The sequence below is a fragment of the Hordeum vulgare genome, chromosome 2H, assembly GCF_904849725.1.
Source record: "Hordeum vulgare subsp. vulgare chromosome 2H, MorexV3_pseudomolecules_assembly, whole genome shotgun sequence".
Taxonomy (NCBI): Eukaryota; Viridiplantae; Streptophyta; class Magnoliopsida; order Poales; family Poaceae; genus Hordeum; species Hordeum vulgare.
Window position 1 is genome coordinate 148,135,729 of NC_058519.1, and position 15,778 is coordinate 148,151,506.

The 15,778-nt window shown below is 43.7% G+C and overlaps 1 long non-coding RNA gene across 2 annotated transcripts; it reads right to left on the reverse strand.

Moving 5' to 3' along the window:
* Positions 1–13,478: 13,478 nt before the first annotated feature.
* Positions 13,479–15,430, reverse strand: LOC123429820. Of its 2 annotated transcripts, XR_006622751.1 has the most exons (3): positions 15,278–15,430; positions 14,650–14,828; positions 13,479–13,521 (listed from the first exon to the last, which is right to left on the reverse strand). It is a non-coding gene; the product is annotated as an uncharacterized LOC123429820 (long non-coding RNA). The 2 variants fall into 2 exon arrangements; XR_006622752.1 differs by lacking the exon at positions 13,479–13,521 and having other exon boundaries at positions 14,507–14,828.
* Positions 15,431–15,778: the final 348 nt, after the last annotated feature.

Here is a 15,778-nt window from a genome sequence, read left to right on the forward strand (position 1 = left end):
TATGGTCATCACCGCGAGTGGTTCTGGTTATTGTCACTTCGGGGTTGCTGGGTCATAACACATAGTAGGTAAGTACAACTTGCAAGATCGGATCTAAAACACACATATATTGGTGACAACATAATAATTTCAGATCTGAAATCATGGCACTCGGGCCCTAGTGACAAGCATTAAGCATGGCAAAGTAGTAGCAACATCAATTTCAGAACATAGTGGATACTAGGGTTCAATCCCCGTCAAAACTAACTCGATTACATGATAGATCTCATCCTACTCATCACCGCCCAGCGAGCCTACGAATAGATTACTCACGAACGATGAAGAGCTTCATGGAATTGGAGAGGGAAGAAGGATGATGATGACGATGGCGACGATCTCCTTGATCCGGAGCCCAAAACGGACTCCAGATCTGCCCTCTAGGTGAAGAACAGGATGTGGCGGCGCCTCCGTATCGCAAACGCGATGAAATCTTCTCTTCTCATTTTTTTCGGGACGAAAGGGAATAAATAGAGCTGGAGTTGGAGGCGGCAGACCCACGTGGGCCCCACAAGCTTGGTTGCCGCGGCCAGGGGGTGGCCGTGGCAATAGGGCTTGTGGCCCACTGGCCCGTCCCCTCCGTTGGATCTTTGCGCAGGTATTTTCCAGAAATATTCTCCGTAAATTTTCAGGACGTTCCGAGAACTTTCATTTCTGCACAAAAACAACACCATGGCAATTCTGCTGAAAACAGCGTCAGTCCGGGTTAGTTCCATTCAAATCATGCAAGTTAGAGTTCAAAACAAGGGCAAAAGAGTTTGGAAAAGTAGATACGATGGAGACGTATCAGTTACCCACAGGTAATATCCCCAACATTAGGCCCCAGATTGTCGTGAATTCATTCATGCCAATAACTCCCATAATCTTGGGGCAACTCTCCTCATTTCCAACCTTCAGTGAATGTTAAGTCGCCATCCATTGTACTTATCCTGAGTCGCCATATAGTATTAAATGGCGTCACCTCATCCCCTTGGTTCAGGGCCCTCAACACTGTAACCGTCAACGGATCTTTTGCCCATAATTGCTTATCCCGAAAATCTAGGCGCCATCATCGCGGTCTCTGACTTGTCGCCTCGATCTCCGCATAGACAACCTTGTTTTCCGTTCCTGCCCTTTAAATAACAAGAGAAATGGGGGGAAAGTGATCCCGTCACCAACCTCCATCTCGTCTTCGTCTTCCCTGCGCACCTTGGCTCCGAGCGCCAACACTCCGACGTCATTTCCAAGCACGAGCGCCCCGACGTCATCTCCGGCTCCGGGGGCTTTCTCCATCGACCGCGACTTTCCGGGCGCCAAGGAACACGAAGCTCCAAGCATTTGTCCCCGGTGACGATCTCATGTTTACAGGTACACATATTCCCCCACTTAGGGTTAGTCCAAGAACGCCATGACCATAGCCTCTTGCGAGCTAGCTTCTGAATGCAATGAACGCCTTGAACTGCTTTGGATCTGTCCCTTGCTCCAGCGATTGGCTTTAGGTAGTAGCAAGCTTCGGGTACTTAATCACGTCATCCTGCTAGTTTAACCCACATACTGCTGACCAACATCGTAGCTGTGTTATGTGCATAGTTCATCACCATTACTCTAGGCAATATCTTTCTATTTTAATCCGCCCGTAGATCCACAGTTTACTGCCCATCTGTAAAAGAATGTTTGTTCACCTGTTGAGGGTATTTCTAAGGAAAAGAACACTTCCGAGAGTCGCCTTTTAGCTTCAGTCTTCATAGCAACTTAGTTCCATTACTATAGCCATGATGCCTTCTCTTCGAGTCCGAAGGGCGAGTTAGAACACCCTCGAAGATATACTCGTAGATCGCCCAAATAATGGGCGACGATGCACGTCAACCATTTGGCGGGTTAGCAAATCTTTTGTGAACACCGTAGGCCCGTACCAGCGGGTTAGAATATACCCTAGTATTTTACTAAATCGCCTCGTACTCCATTTTTTGTAGTCATGGCCATTACGAGGTGTGATTGGTTGCCAACCAAAGTCGACGATGCCATGCTTGAGAAATTCGTTAAGGTGGGTCTCCTCGATAGTAAGGAAACCAATGGTTGGAGAACCGCCCCGGGCGAGTTGACCCCCAACCCCGCTCCAGGAGAAGTAGTGATCTTCACCGATTACCTTGAGCGTGGATTTAAGCCGCCTGGATCAAAGTTTTTCCGGGACGTCCTGCATTTCCTCAACCTCCATCCTCAAGATCTAGGACCCAACTCCATCAGCAATTTATGCCAGTTCCAGGTTCTGTGAAGTGTATTTGCAGAGAGAACTCATGATCCCCTTGTTCTGGAACTTCTTCCATCTAAACTGCCACACCGAGTTCCCCAACGGTCCCAACCACGAGCTTGGAGGAGTTAACATCCAGAGACGCCGCGAACGTGGATTCTTGACAGTTCTTTTGCCCAGCCACCCCAAAGGCTGGGCCGAGTCATGGTTCTACTACCGAGACACTTCTCCACCAGGCGAGAACCCTCTCTCGGGCTTCAGAGCAGACCGCCTGCCCATGGACTTCAAATTCCCTAACAAGCTCACAGAAGAAGAAGAGTCGGAGTTTATCCCACTCTTCTCCGATTTGAAATTCCTAAACAACAACGGGCTCATCGGGATCGACCTGTTCCGCTGCTGGATAGAATGGAATATCCTTCCCTTGAGTTGTCATGATGGGCTGATGTATGATTACGACGACACAGTAGACCATCCACCAAAGTTGTCAGAATTGGGACTCAAGTCTTAGAATCTTACAACTTTACGATCCAAGCTAGCCCCTCCGATTCTATGATTTTGTTCGTAGAACCTAAGTTTCTACGATCCTAGTAGTTATGATTCTACGATTCACGATCCTACCAACGGAGCTCTGATCCGATTCTGACAACCTTGCCATCCACAGCGCGCCAGTCGCCGCCAGCTCTCAGAGAACGAAATCGTCGGAGTCATTAAGAAACTGACCGGCGAGTCTCTCGAAGAATGCGCCAAGATCGGTCTTAAAGCCTTCTGCCGTGCCAACCCGGTGCCACCAGTAAGAATCTAAGCCGCCGCTTGTCGTTTTTATACTTAACAACTTTTGTGGCTTAAGATTTGCCTCCGTCCATCAGAAAACCGATGTGTTTTGGCGGAGAGGCCCCAAAACTGTCGCCCCGAAGTCCACCAAGGTGGTAACCAAAAAGAAAAAGACGATGAGCAAAAAGAAAACCGCCACAAAGGATTCATCTTTTGTTGGCGACTCTCACGCAAACGAGGCACATTCAGAGGTAAGGTTTTTCCCTTGTTCCTTATCTATGTGTTCCGACTTAAGTTTACACCATACATCCTTATGTGTAGGGCGACGATGATGAGAGCAAGAATGATGCAGTCGAGGTAATTTTTATTTCTTCCGACTCACCTTCTTATTCCCCTAGACGAGCCAGGCGGATCTGCAGAAAAGTGCCCATGTCTCACCCTCATGCTTATATGGACCCTGATTTCCTTTTGAAGAAAGCAAGATTTACCCCCTCATGCAAGACCCGTAGTCGCTCTGGCGACTTGATCACTGGACTGCCCGAGAAGACAACCGGTCGGAAACGCACCACTGAGGTACATTTTTGTTTTATTATATCTTTTGTCATGTAAAATATGACTCGCCACTTTGTGAATTTCAAGTCTTTGTTCTGTCAGACTTCTCCTCCCACATCTGGCGACTCGGCCATATGTGCTCTCCCGCCGATGATTCGCGTGCAAGGGTAAGTCTTCTATGTTAACCCAATTTTCCTAAACAATGGCATGTGTTTTTAACCTTGGTGCCTTTGTCGCAGGGCACAAGCAAAGAGAAGAAAAACCGGCGACTCTCCTTCTGCTCACCGAACATCTGATGCCTTAGGTCCGAGCACCTCTGTTCCTGAGGCTGAAGAGGAGCAAACGGCGGCTTGTGACACTCCGGCGGGCGATATTCCCGATGCTTGGGATGACTCGCCCGTCATTTTGAAGGAGACCGCTGGTCAGAGTAACCCGCCAAGCCCTCTCAAGGCGACTGACGATCCCGACATCGTGGTTACTGGCATTGGCTACTCCACTCCCCCAACTGCCGTGCTTTCCAAGCATACTTCGAAGGCGAGTCTCCTTTCCCCTGATGACGACGCAGAACCCCTCAAACTCCCCCAATATGAGAAGCTGGAATTCAACCAGCTTTGCTCCGGATTCGCAAGTCATCTGGAGAGTGATTTTGAACTAAACAAAAGCTTGCTCCGCCTTATGAGGACCAAACACGAGGTATGTTGATGTATTCCTGTACCCATTAGCCTTCCAAGGACCGGCTCATCTTTTTGGAAGATGAGTCGGGTCTTGTAGTAGAAAAACTTCAACCTGTAGCCCCCAAGGGTCGGGTCATCGTTTGGAAGATGAGCCGGGTCTTGTATTAGAAAAACTTCAACCTGTAGCCCCCAAGGGCGGGGTCATCTTTTCAAAGATGAGCCGGGTCTTGTATAAAGAAACTTCAACCTGTAGCCCTGCTACTGCAACAAAAGACCTTCCAACGGTGCCAGAAATAGGCACGTCGACGGGAGAATACTTGGCTTGATCTTTCTGCTGCGGCTACGCCTTAAGGGATTTCCTAGGCAAGTATGCAAAGGATTTCCCCCGTGGCCTTGGAGCCTTGCGTTGGTGTTCCCTCGAAGCGAAAAGGGTGATGTAGCGTAGCGGTGGTAAGTATTTCCCTCAGTTTGAGAACCAAGGTATCAATCCAGTGGAGGAGTATCTCAAGATCCTGCACAAACACAAAAACTTGCTCCCAACGATATGAAGGGGTTGTCAATCCCTTACAGATTGTTTGCCAAGTGAGAACTGAAAGCAACAAAGTAACAAAGCAAAGTAAAAGCGGAGATGTAAACGATGGATGTGAATAGACCTGGGGGCCGTAGTGTTTACTAGTGGCTTCTCTCATGAAAGCAAGTAGACGACGGGTGAACAAATTACTGTCGAGCAATTGATAGAACCGCGCAAAGTCGTGACGATATCTATGCAATGATTATTTCTATAGGCATCACGTCCAAAACAAGTAGACCGATACTGTCTGCATCTACTACTATTACTCCACACGTCGACCGCTATCCAGCATGCATCTAGTGTATTAAGTTCATAAGAACAGAGTAACGCCTTAAGCAAAATGACATGATGTAGAGGGATAATCTCAAACCAATGATAAAACCCCCATATTTTTACCCTTGATGGCAACTACTTGATGTGTGCCTTGCTGCCCCTATTGTCACTGGGAAAGGTCACCACATGGCAGAACCCAAAACCAAGCACTTCTCCCATTGCAAGAATCGTAGATCTAGTTGGGCAAACAAAACCCAAGACTCGAAGAGACTTACAAGGATATCACATCATGCATATAAGAAATCAACAAAGACTCAAATATATATCATAGATAATCTGATCACAAATCCACAATTCATCGGATCTCGACAAACACACTGCCAAAGAGGATTACATCGGATAGATCTCAATGAAGATCATGGAGAACTTTGTATTGAAGATCCAAGAGAGAGAAGAAGCCATCTAGCTACTAACTACGAACCCGTAGGTCTGAAGTGAACTACTCACGAGTCATTGGAGGGGTGATGATGATGATGAAGGAGCCCTCCAACTCCAAAGTCCCCTCCGGCAGGGCGCCGGGAAGGGTCTCCAGATGTGATCTCACGGAAACGGAAGCTTGCGGCGGCGAAAAAGTATTTTCGAGGCTCCCCTGATTTTTTGCGGAATATTTGGGAATTTATAGGCCAAAGATCTAGGTCAGGGGGCGGCCAGGGAGGCCACAAGCCTGCCCACCGTTGCCTCTCCCTGGTGGCGGAGTGGGGGCTTGTGGGCTCCCTGGAGCCCACCTGGCTTGGCCCAAAGGCCCCGTGATCTTCCGTTCGGGAAAAAAATCATTTCGGGGTTTTTCTTCCGTTTGGACTCCGTTCCAAAATCAGATCTGAAATGAGTCAAAAACACGGAAAAAACAGGAACTGGCACTTGGCACTGAATTAATAAGTTAGTCCCAAAAAAGATATAAAAGGTACATAAAACAACCAAAGAAGACAAGATAACAGCGTGAAACCATCAAAAATTATAGATACGTTTGAGACGTATCAAGCATCCCCAAGCTTAACTCCTGCTCGTCCTCGAGTAGGGAAGTGATAAGAATGAATTTTTGATGCTTTCATGCTACCTAGCATAGGTGTGCTTTGTAATTCCTCTTATGTGACGTGAATGTTCAGATCCATTAGATTCAAAACAATAGTTTGCTATTGACGTGGAAACAATAATAATTCAAGCAAACTAGCAAAGTAATCATGAACTTTCAAAATAACAAGGCCAAAAGAAAGTTATCCCTACAAAAGAATATAGTCTGGCTATGCTCTGTCTGATATTGGCCAAGTAATTGCTTCACACCTTTACTTTCTCAAACCTTTTCAACTCCCATGCAATACATGAGCGTAAGCCATGCTTATAGCACAATAGATGGTGTCGAATGTAGTGGAGCTTGCAAGACAAAAAGGAGAAGATAGTCACATTAACTAGGCATATCAATGAGCTGTGGAGATGCTCATCAATAGATATCAATGTGAATGAGTAGGGATTGCCATACAATTGATGCACTAGAGCTATGAGTATGTGAAAGCTCTTAAAGAAAACTAGTGGGTATGCATCCAACTTGCTTGCTCACGAAGACGTAATGCAATTTTGAGGAAGCCTATCATAGGAATATACAAGCCAAGTTATATAATGGAAATTTCCCACTAGCTATATGGTGGTGACAAAACAAAGACTCTCAATCATGAAGATCATGGTGCTTAATATGCACAAGTGTGGAAGAAGTGGTAGCATTGTCCCTTCTCTCTTTTTCTCTCATTTTTTTTATTTTGGTGGGCTCTTTGGCCTATTTTTTTTGGTGGGCTTCTTTGGCCTCTTTTATTTCCTCACATGGTACAATGCTCCATTAATGATGATCATCACACTTTCAACTCAAAACTTAGAGTAACGATGACTCTATATGGAATGCCTTCGGTAGTGTACCATGGCAATGATCTAGCATGGCATAGACATCAATGGAAACATCATGTTAGCTATCTTACGATCATGCAATGGCAATGTAGACGTGGTGGCACATGTCATGGTGGTAGTTGCATGGCAATATATCTCGGAATGAATTTGAAAAAGCCATAGTAGGTACGTATGGTGGCTCTTTTGAGGGAGGCTAATGGTGGGTTTTGTGCACATGCGAAAGTTGCACGTCACTAAGAAGATAGTGATGGTGGAAGGTGAAAGTGCACCTAAACCATGGACTCAACATTAGTCATGAAGAACTCATATACTTGTTGCAAAAGTTTTATTAGTAATTGAAACAAAGCATTCAACGCATACTCCTAGGGGAAGGGTTGGTAGGTATAAACCATCGCGCGATCCCGACCGCCACGCAAAGGATGACAATCAATAGACTAATCATGCTCAGATTTCATCACATAGCGGTTCACCATACGTGCATGCTACGGGAATCACTAACTTCAACACAAGTATTTCTAGATCCACAACACCTTACTAGCATGACTTTAATATTACCATAACCACAACTCTAAACTAATTGAGATTAATCAAACTTCTCTAACTATTCAATGCACATGAAGGTGGAAGTTTTCGTATCCCTTTGGATACCTACCCCTTTTGAGACTACTTTCAAATCATACATCAACTACCAAGACACGCACCGCTGTTCTCTAAAAGATACAAGTGAAGCACATATAGCAAAAGTATCTAGCTCAAAAGATATAAGTGAAGCACATGTGAGCTGAATTGTCTACCAAAAGATATAAGTGAAGCTCGACAAAATCATGGTGCGTGCATGTATTTCTCTCTAGGTGTGCAGCAAGGATGATTGTGACACAACAAAAATAAAAGACTCCTACGATACAAGACGCTCCAAGCAAAAACACATAACATGTGGTGAATAAAAATATAGCCCCAAGTAACGTTACCGATGGATTGAAGACGAGAGAGGGGATGCCTTCCCGGGGCATCCCCAAGCTTAGGCTTTTACGACATACTTGAATCTATTGGGGTGCCTTGGGCATCCCCAAGCTTTATCTCTTGCCACTCTTTATCTCTTTGTCCATAAGAACTTCACCCAAAACTTGAAAACTTCACAACACGAAACTTAAACAGAAACTCGTGATAACATTAGTACAAGAAAGCAAACCACCACTTCCTTAGGTACTGTAGAAAACTTAAATTCTACTTGTGCTGATGTTGGGTTACTGTAATTCCAATCTTCCATGGATAATACCCCCCGATACTATCCATAGTTTCATCAAAATAAGCAACCAACACAAGAAAAGCAGAATCTGTTAACAGGAGACCAGTCTGTAGCAATCTGTATATTTCGTATACCTTTGGTACTTAAAAAATTCTGAAAAATTACGACAGTCTGAAGAATTTGCTTATAAATCAGCATAAAAAAGAATCAACCCAAAAGATCTTACAGAAAAAAAATGTAAATTCGTTTCGTGAGCAGAAAGTTTCTGTCTTTTCCAGCATGACCAAACGATCATCCCCAAGACTAATCATAACGGTTTTGCTTGGCACAAACGCAAAAATAAACACAAAAAACACAATCATAACAGAATTATGAAAGTGTGGAAAACACAAAACAGAAAGAAAAAGGATAGATTCGTTGGGTTGCCTCCCAACAAGCGCTTTTGTTTAACGCCCTTAGCTAGGCATTCAATGATGCTCTCACAAAAGACAAGAATTGAAGCACAACGAGAGCATCCTAAAGCATGTGAAAAACACATCTAAGTCTAACATACTGCCTATGCATAGGCATTTTATAGGAAAAAAATTGTCAAGACAACAAATAGCTGCCATATGCAAGGAAGAAGAAAGAGACAAAAGAAATCTCCACATAACGAGAGGTAAAAGGGTAACATGAAAGTTTCTACCACAATATTTTCCTCTCTCATAGCAATTACATGTGGGATCATATTCGAATTCGACAATGTAACTATCACATAGGATATTCTTTTCATGATCCACATGCATGCAAAGTTGACGCTCTTAAAAAATAGTGGGATTATCATCAACTAAAGTCATGACTTCTTCAAACCCACTTTCAATGTTATTGCAAATATCATATTCATCATGAGGTTTGAACAAATTTTCGAAATCATAAAAAGATCATCACCCCAATCATGATTATTGCAACAAGTAGTGGACAAAGCAAGACTAGCATCCCCAAGCTTAGGGTTTTGCATATTTTTAGCATGATTGTCACTAATAGGATTTGTAGTGAAACCATTGCAATCATGCTTTTCATCCAAGGAACCCTCGTGAATCACTTCATAATTTTCTTCCACACAATTTTCAGATTCACGCCTCTCAAGAAAAACTCCATAAAGATAGTCAAGTGTCCTCAACTCACTAGCAATTCATTCAACAATAGTGGGTCTCTTAAAGAGACTAGCTAGTGGATGAGGATCCATATCACTAGATTTTCAGCAAGCGAAGATGCAAGCATACTGAAGGCACATGGCACACAAGCGAATAGAAAGCAAGCGAGAGAAAAGGGCGAACGAAAAAGGAAAAAGAAGAAAGGCAAATGAAAACGGCAAATGTAAAGTGGGGGAGAGGAAAACGAGAGGCAACTGGCAATAAAAGTAATGCAAGAGAAGAGTTTGTGAGACCTACTTGGATAGATCTTGATTTCTCCTCCCCGACAACGGCGCCAGAAATACTTCTGGTATTGCAACAAAAGACCTTCCAACGGCGCCAGAAATAGGCACGTCGACGGGGGAATACTTGGCTTGATCTTTCTGCTATGGCTATGCCTTAAGGGACTTCCTAGGCAAGTATGCAAAGGATTTCCCCCGTGGCCTTGGAGCCTTGCGTTGGTGTTCCCTCGAAGCGGAAAGGGTGATGTAGCATAGCGGTGGTAAGTATTTCCCTTAGTTTGAGAACCAAGGTATCAATCCAGTGGAGGAGTATCTCAAGATCCCGCACAAACACAAAAATTTGCTCCCAACGCTATGAAGGGGTTGTCAATACCTTATAGATTGTTTGCCAAGTGAGAACTGAAAGCAACAAAGTAAGAAAGCAAAGTAAAAGCGGAGATGTAAACGATGGATGTGAATAGACCCGGGGGCCGTAGTGTTTACTAGTGGCTTCTCTCATGAAAGCAAGTAGACGGTGGGTGAACAAACTACTGTCGAGCAATTGATAGAACCGCGCAAAGTCGTGACGATATCTATGCAATGATTATTTCTATAGGCATCACGTCCAAAACAAGTAGACCGATACTGTCTGCATCTACTACTATTACTCCACACGTCGACCGCTATCCAGCATGCATCTAGTGTATTAAGTCCATAAGAATAGAGTAACGCCTTAAGCAAGATGACATGATGTAGAGGGATAATCTCAAACCAATGATAAGAACCCCATCTTTTTACCCTTGATGACAACTACTTAATGTGTGCCTTGCTGCCCCTACTGTCACTGAGAAAGGTCACCACATGGCAGAACCCAAAACCAAGCACTTCTCCCATTGCAAGAATCATAGATCTAGTTGGCCAAACAAAACCCAAGACTCGGAGAGACTTACAAGGATATCAAATCATGCATATAAGAAATCAGCAAAGACTCAAATATATATCATAGATAATCTGATCACAAATCCACAATTCATCGGATCTCGACAAACACACCGCCAAAGAAGATTACATGGGATAGTTCTCCATGAAGATCATGGAGAACTTTGTATTGAAGATCCAAGAGAGAGAAGAAGTCATCTAGCTACTAACTACGGACCCGTAGGTCTGAAGTGAACTACTCACGAGTCATTGGAGGGGCGATGATGATGATGAAGGAGCCCTCCAACTCTAAAGTCCCCTCCGACAGGGCGGCGGGAAGGGTCTCCAGATGAGATCTCGCGGAAACGGAAGCTTGCGGCGGCGGAAAAGTTTTTTCGAGGCTCCCCTGATTTTTGCGGAATATTTGGGGATTTATAGGCCAAAGATCTAGGTCAGGGGGCGGCCAGGGAGGCCACAAGCCTGCCCACCGCCGACTCCCCCTGGTGGCGGAGTGGGGGCTTGTGGGCTCCCTGGAGCCCACCTGGCTTGGCCCAAAGGCCCCCTGTTCTTCTTCCGTTCGAGAAAAAATCATTTCAGGGTTTTTCTTCCGTTTGGACTCCGTTCCAAAATTAGATCTGAAAAGAGTCAAAAACATGGAAAAAACAGGAACTGGCACTTGGCACTGAATTAATAAGTTTGTCCCAAAAAAGATATAAAAGGTACATAAAACAACCAAAGAAGACAAGATAACAGCGTGAAACCATCAAAAATTATAGATACGTTTGAGACGTATCAAGCCCCCAAGGGCCGGGTCATCTTTTGGAAGATGAGCCGAGTCTTGTATTAGAAAAACTCCAACCTGTAGCCCCCAAGGGCCGGGTCATCTTTTGGAAGATGAGCCGGGTCTTGCATATGGTATGACTTTTGATAAAAAATCATACATTAGCCCCCAAGTGTCAGGAGTATTGCTTGCAAAAATTCTGAGACTTGTCTCCCCAAATATAATGTGCAGGAGTCTATGGCACAGGCTGAGTCGGTGGTAGCCGATTTAAAGAAAAACCTGGCCGAACAACAAGATGCTCACTCCGAGTTGGAGACAAAATTCCACTTGCTGCAGGCTGATCTAGAAAAGATGAAGGCCGATCAGAAAAATTTTGACAAGAAAGCCAAGGCCGATCAAGCCGCCATCTTGAAGCGTGCTGAGCAGGCAGAGGATAAATTGGAAGTCGCCCAACAGGAGCTGACCGGCTTAAAAAAGCATGTGTCCAATATGATAGTCGCCATGTTTGGTAAGGTTTATCTTTGAACTCGTTTGACTAACCAATTTGGGATAAAAAATTATCAAATACTGTTTTCCCCTTTGCAGGCGCACGAGCTGTCAACCTTTCGGACAATTGCTTGCTTAAGTTAAGAGCCATATATACCTTTGCTGAGCAGCTGTACACCGGGGGCGTGTTATCAATCAAGGCAGTGATGGGCAGCAAGGGACCAATAATGACCATCAAGCAAATGCTTGGCTTCTTGTCTACGCTGCCTCCTCAAATAGAGGAATTAAAGAGATCAGCCGCCCGAACGGGAGTGTTGAACACCCTGAGCCGGTGCTTAGCGTACGCCCCGGAGCTCAAAACCGAAGAAATAGTCGCCGGCTACCCCGAGCTGAAAGACGATGGGTCGGAATTCACCGAGATGGACTATCACCGAACCATCATAGAATATCTCTATGCGGCGACTCAACTGGCAGCCATTTTTGATCTGAAGAAGTACCAAGCCGCCTATGACGAGAACAAAAAGAAGGTGACGCCTCCTGCATATGAAACTGCTAGCCTGGTTCCTAGTCGTCCCAAGAATCCTTTTGATCTTGACTTGGACCTGTCTCTCTTCCTTGATGAGGAAGACGAGTTCATTGCCTTGTCCAAGTGTAACTGGAAGCTGGGCGACTTACGAATTAAAGGCGAGGAGAGCTCAAAGCAAGTCAACTCGGCGGCAGCGTGACTCGCCCATGGATCCTTCCTTTACTGGGGGATGATACCCATTCTGGCCATGCGAGCCATGTAATAGTCTTGCTAGTGTGTGTGTAACACCAAACATGTCGTATTGTTTTTGGATAAAACCACTTGTACACTACAAGGAATATGCTAGTACACGACGCTATTTTTTCATCGCTACATCGTCACGGTTTTTCATTTACGACGATCGCACGACGAAAAACCAAGCGTCGAAAACGGAGCGTCAGAAATGAACATCGGCGATGTTTTGATCAAAATCGTCGTAACTTTTACGACGATTCCTCGATTTTCTTAACCTTTACGACGATCCTAAATCATCGTTGGCAATCTAACCCAGTCCTACATGGCAGTCCTACGTGGAAAAATTACGACGAAATCAAAACATCATAGTTGAAATTAGCCCAACCCATTTCAATTGATCACATGGGCTGGTTTTTTTGGGCCTTTTCTTATTGGGCTTCTTTTTGGGCCTTAGCCTTTTTACACCCACTTCTAGTATTTTTATTTTTATTTTTTTGTATCATTATAATTTGGGCCGTGGCCTTTTAGTACCAAATACATTTGATCCAGTTTGAGTTTTGGCCTTTTTTCATTTCTGAATTCAACAATTTTTTATTCCAGAACTTGGTTTCATTTCTATTTGGTGGGCCTTTTCAACCCAACTTTTTGTCCGATATTAAATCCAACATTATTTCATATTCAAATCAAGAAAATTCCAAGTCGAATTAAAATCATCCATCATATAACATCACATAATACATCTTCCAGGTTTACATAACACAATAACTCATCTCATGAATACATTTCCTTACACACGAATATAGCAAGAACGAAAAAAATTGCATAAGAAAAAGTTGATTTGAATGTCCCAAGTAGGCATCATCGACATCTTCTCACCACTTTCCTAGCAATAGAAAAAGAGACAAAACAAAAAACATTAAACAGTCCAATAACAAATCGATAAACAAGGACCTAGTTCATGGGCACATGGAACGGTGGACTTAGGACACAATTAACGACATCTAGTTTATAGCAACCATTGAAGAGACACGTAACAACAAGGTAATGAAAACATCTACTGGACATAACAACGAGCACGACAAATATAGAAGCGGCAGTTGCCCAGATTTTCCTATGCAACTATGTGGGAGCACATTCCGCAGAACACGCTAAGGCAAACAAATTCGCCATCATTAATATGCAAAGACGACGACAATGTCACTGACTTGTCGACAAGCACCTAGATCTCATGACTGGAGCAAGTAAAATTAGCCACTAAGCACCACTGAAGAGACACATAATGATGTACAAGCCTACAGGGTAATGAAAGGACCCCCCACAAATTAAACTGCCAAAAACGTCTTACATTTGTGAACCGGGGGAGTACTACAGATCTTATTTGCATATTGTTGATTTCGCGGGGGCCTAATACAATTGTGGTGTATGCACTGCCTTGTAAACACGAGTGCTAACTTATTATGATTCACCAAAGCTTGTTTGCACAAGGAATGGCTTTAGTTACTTTCAAAAAAGAAGGGATGGCTTTAGTTAGATTTTCCTACTCAGCCAAAGGGCTTGGCCCAAATCACTGCAGCATATTCTACTGCTGATTTTACAGTAATTTTTTGTCAACAGTTTTAGCTGAACAGTTTACTCTTGTTCCAATGCGCTCAAGAGATGGTTGTTCAACACATTTAGTTATCCTATTTCACAGCAATCGCCTAACGGTGAGAGGAATTATGATATTCACTTACCTTGTACCAAAGAATCCACTGCTTTCTGCAGTCTATTTTTCTGAATGAAACTACTAATATTACTTGACAGGATTTGATACGACTAATGCATGCACTACATGCTGCTACTGCATGCAAATTTTGTGAACCTGACTATTTTTGAATCGAAGTAAAAGATTTGCCCCACTCACTAATTAAGAATATGAAGGAATAGATGGTTCAGCATTTGGCTGGACCCATAGCTCGTTAGATTGTTTTACATAATGTTATTTTAGATCACATGAGTGGTAGGCGACTACCTTCTCCATAGGGGGACTTCCTGGTGGTGATGTTGAGCACCTTGGTAGGCATCCTGGCGGGTCCCTTGACCTTGAGCTGCTTCTCCTTGGCGCCCTTCACCAGATCGGAGCACAGTGCAAGCAAACGAAGCGGCCACGCAACGCGAACGGCAAAAAACGCAAATAGTTTTGCAAGGTACCTAGAAAGAGAGGAGCATACTCATCATTTGTTCTAGAATAAGAATTCGGAAATGGTTACTTGTTGATTGGGCTTTTTGGGTATTCACTGAATCTGTGGAATATAGTAAATTTTATGTAAGCTCCTTTGATTATATTAATAAGTTTCAGAAAAACTATCCTATACTAATATCCTGAAAATATTCACAGTTGCAATATAACTAGCTTGCATGGTTTACTTTATTTAGCAAATAAATCAGAAGAGAACATTGGGAGTAGACGAGTAGTGAATGTTCAATATGAGTAAATCTAAGATCCTGGTTTCCTGTATTTACCAAATAAATTATCTAGCACGCATCGAACCCCGCCGACACACGCATGAAGCACGCAGCAAACAAGTCGACAGGAACGAGAGAGAGGAACTAAAGTAAAGATGAGATAGGATGGTAAAACAGTTTGTGAAAAAACTGACCTGAATAGGTGAAGAAATCTCAACAACAGTTAAACACTTTTTGCATAAGCCAGTCCCACGTGTACCTAACTTTGCCGCTGCACGTTCAATGCAAATATTATCGATGGGGATGCAGGCTAGTGAATGAGGACATTGTTTGCATCTATAGTTCCAGTCTGGAATTTATTCATCAACATATCAGAACAGGACCATGCAATCTACGTTTATCTGACTAGAAATTATTGAGTGGACAACAATGAAACATATCTTAGTTGGTATGCCAGTGTCTTCTTATAGCCCGAGTAAAGTACACCCATTTTTCTTTGATATAAATGCTTGTGGTAGTTGTTGACATGCAACCATACATCCACCATACTAGGGGCAAACATTAACTGTGGACTACTGCATAAAACCTAAAAGTGCATCACTCTAAAGCAGGACATAGTTACTGAATTGCTACTGAAAAAAATACATGCATAAGAAACTACTGATTGCAGGGCCTTCATCTCCTACTGCTTATTC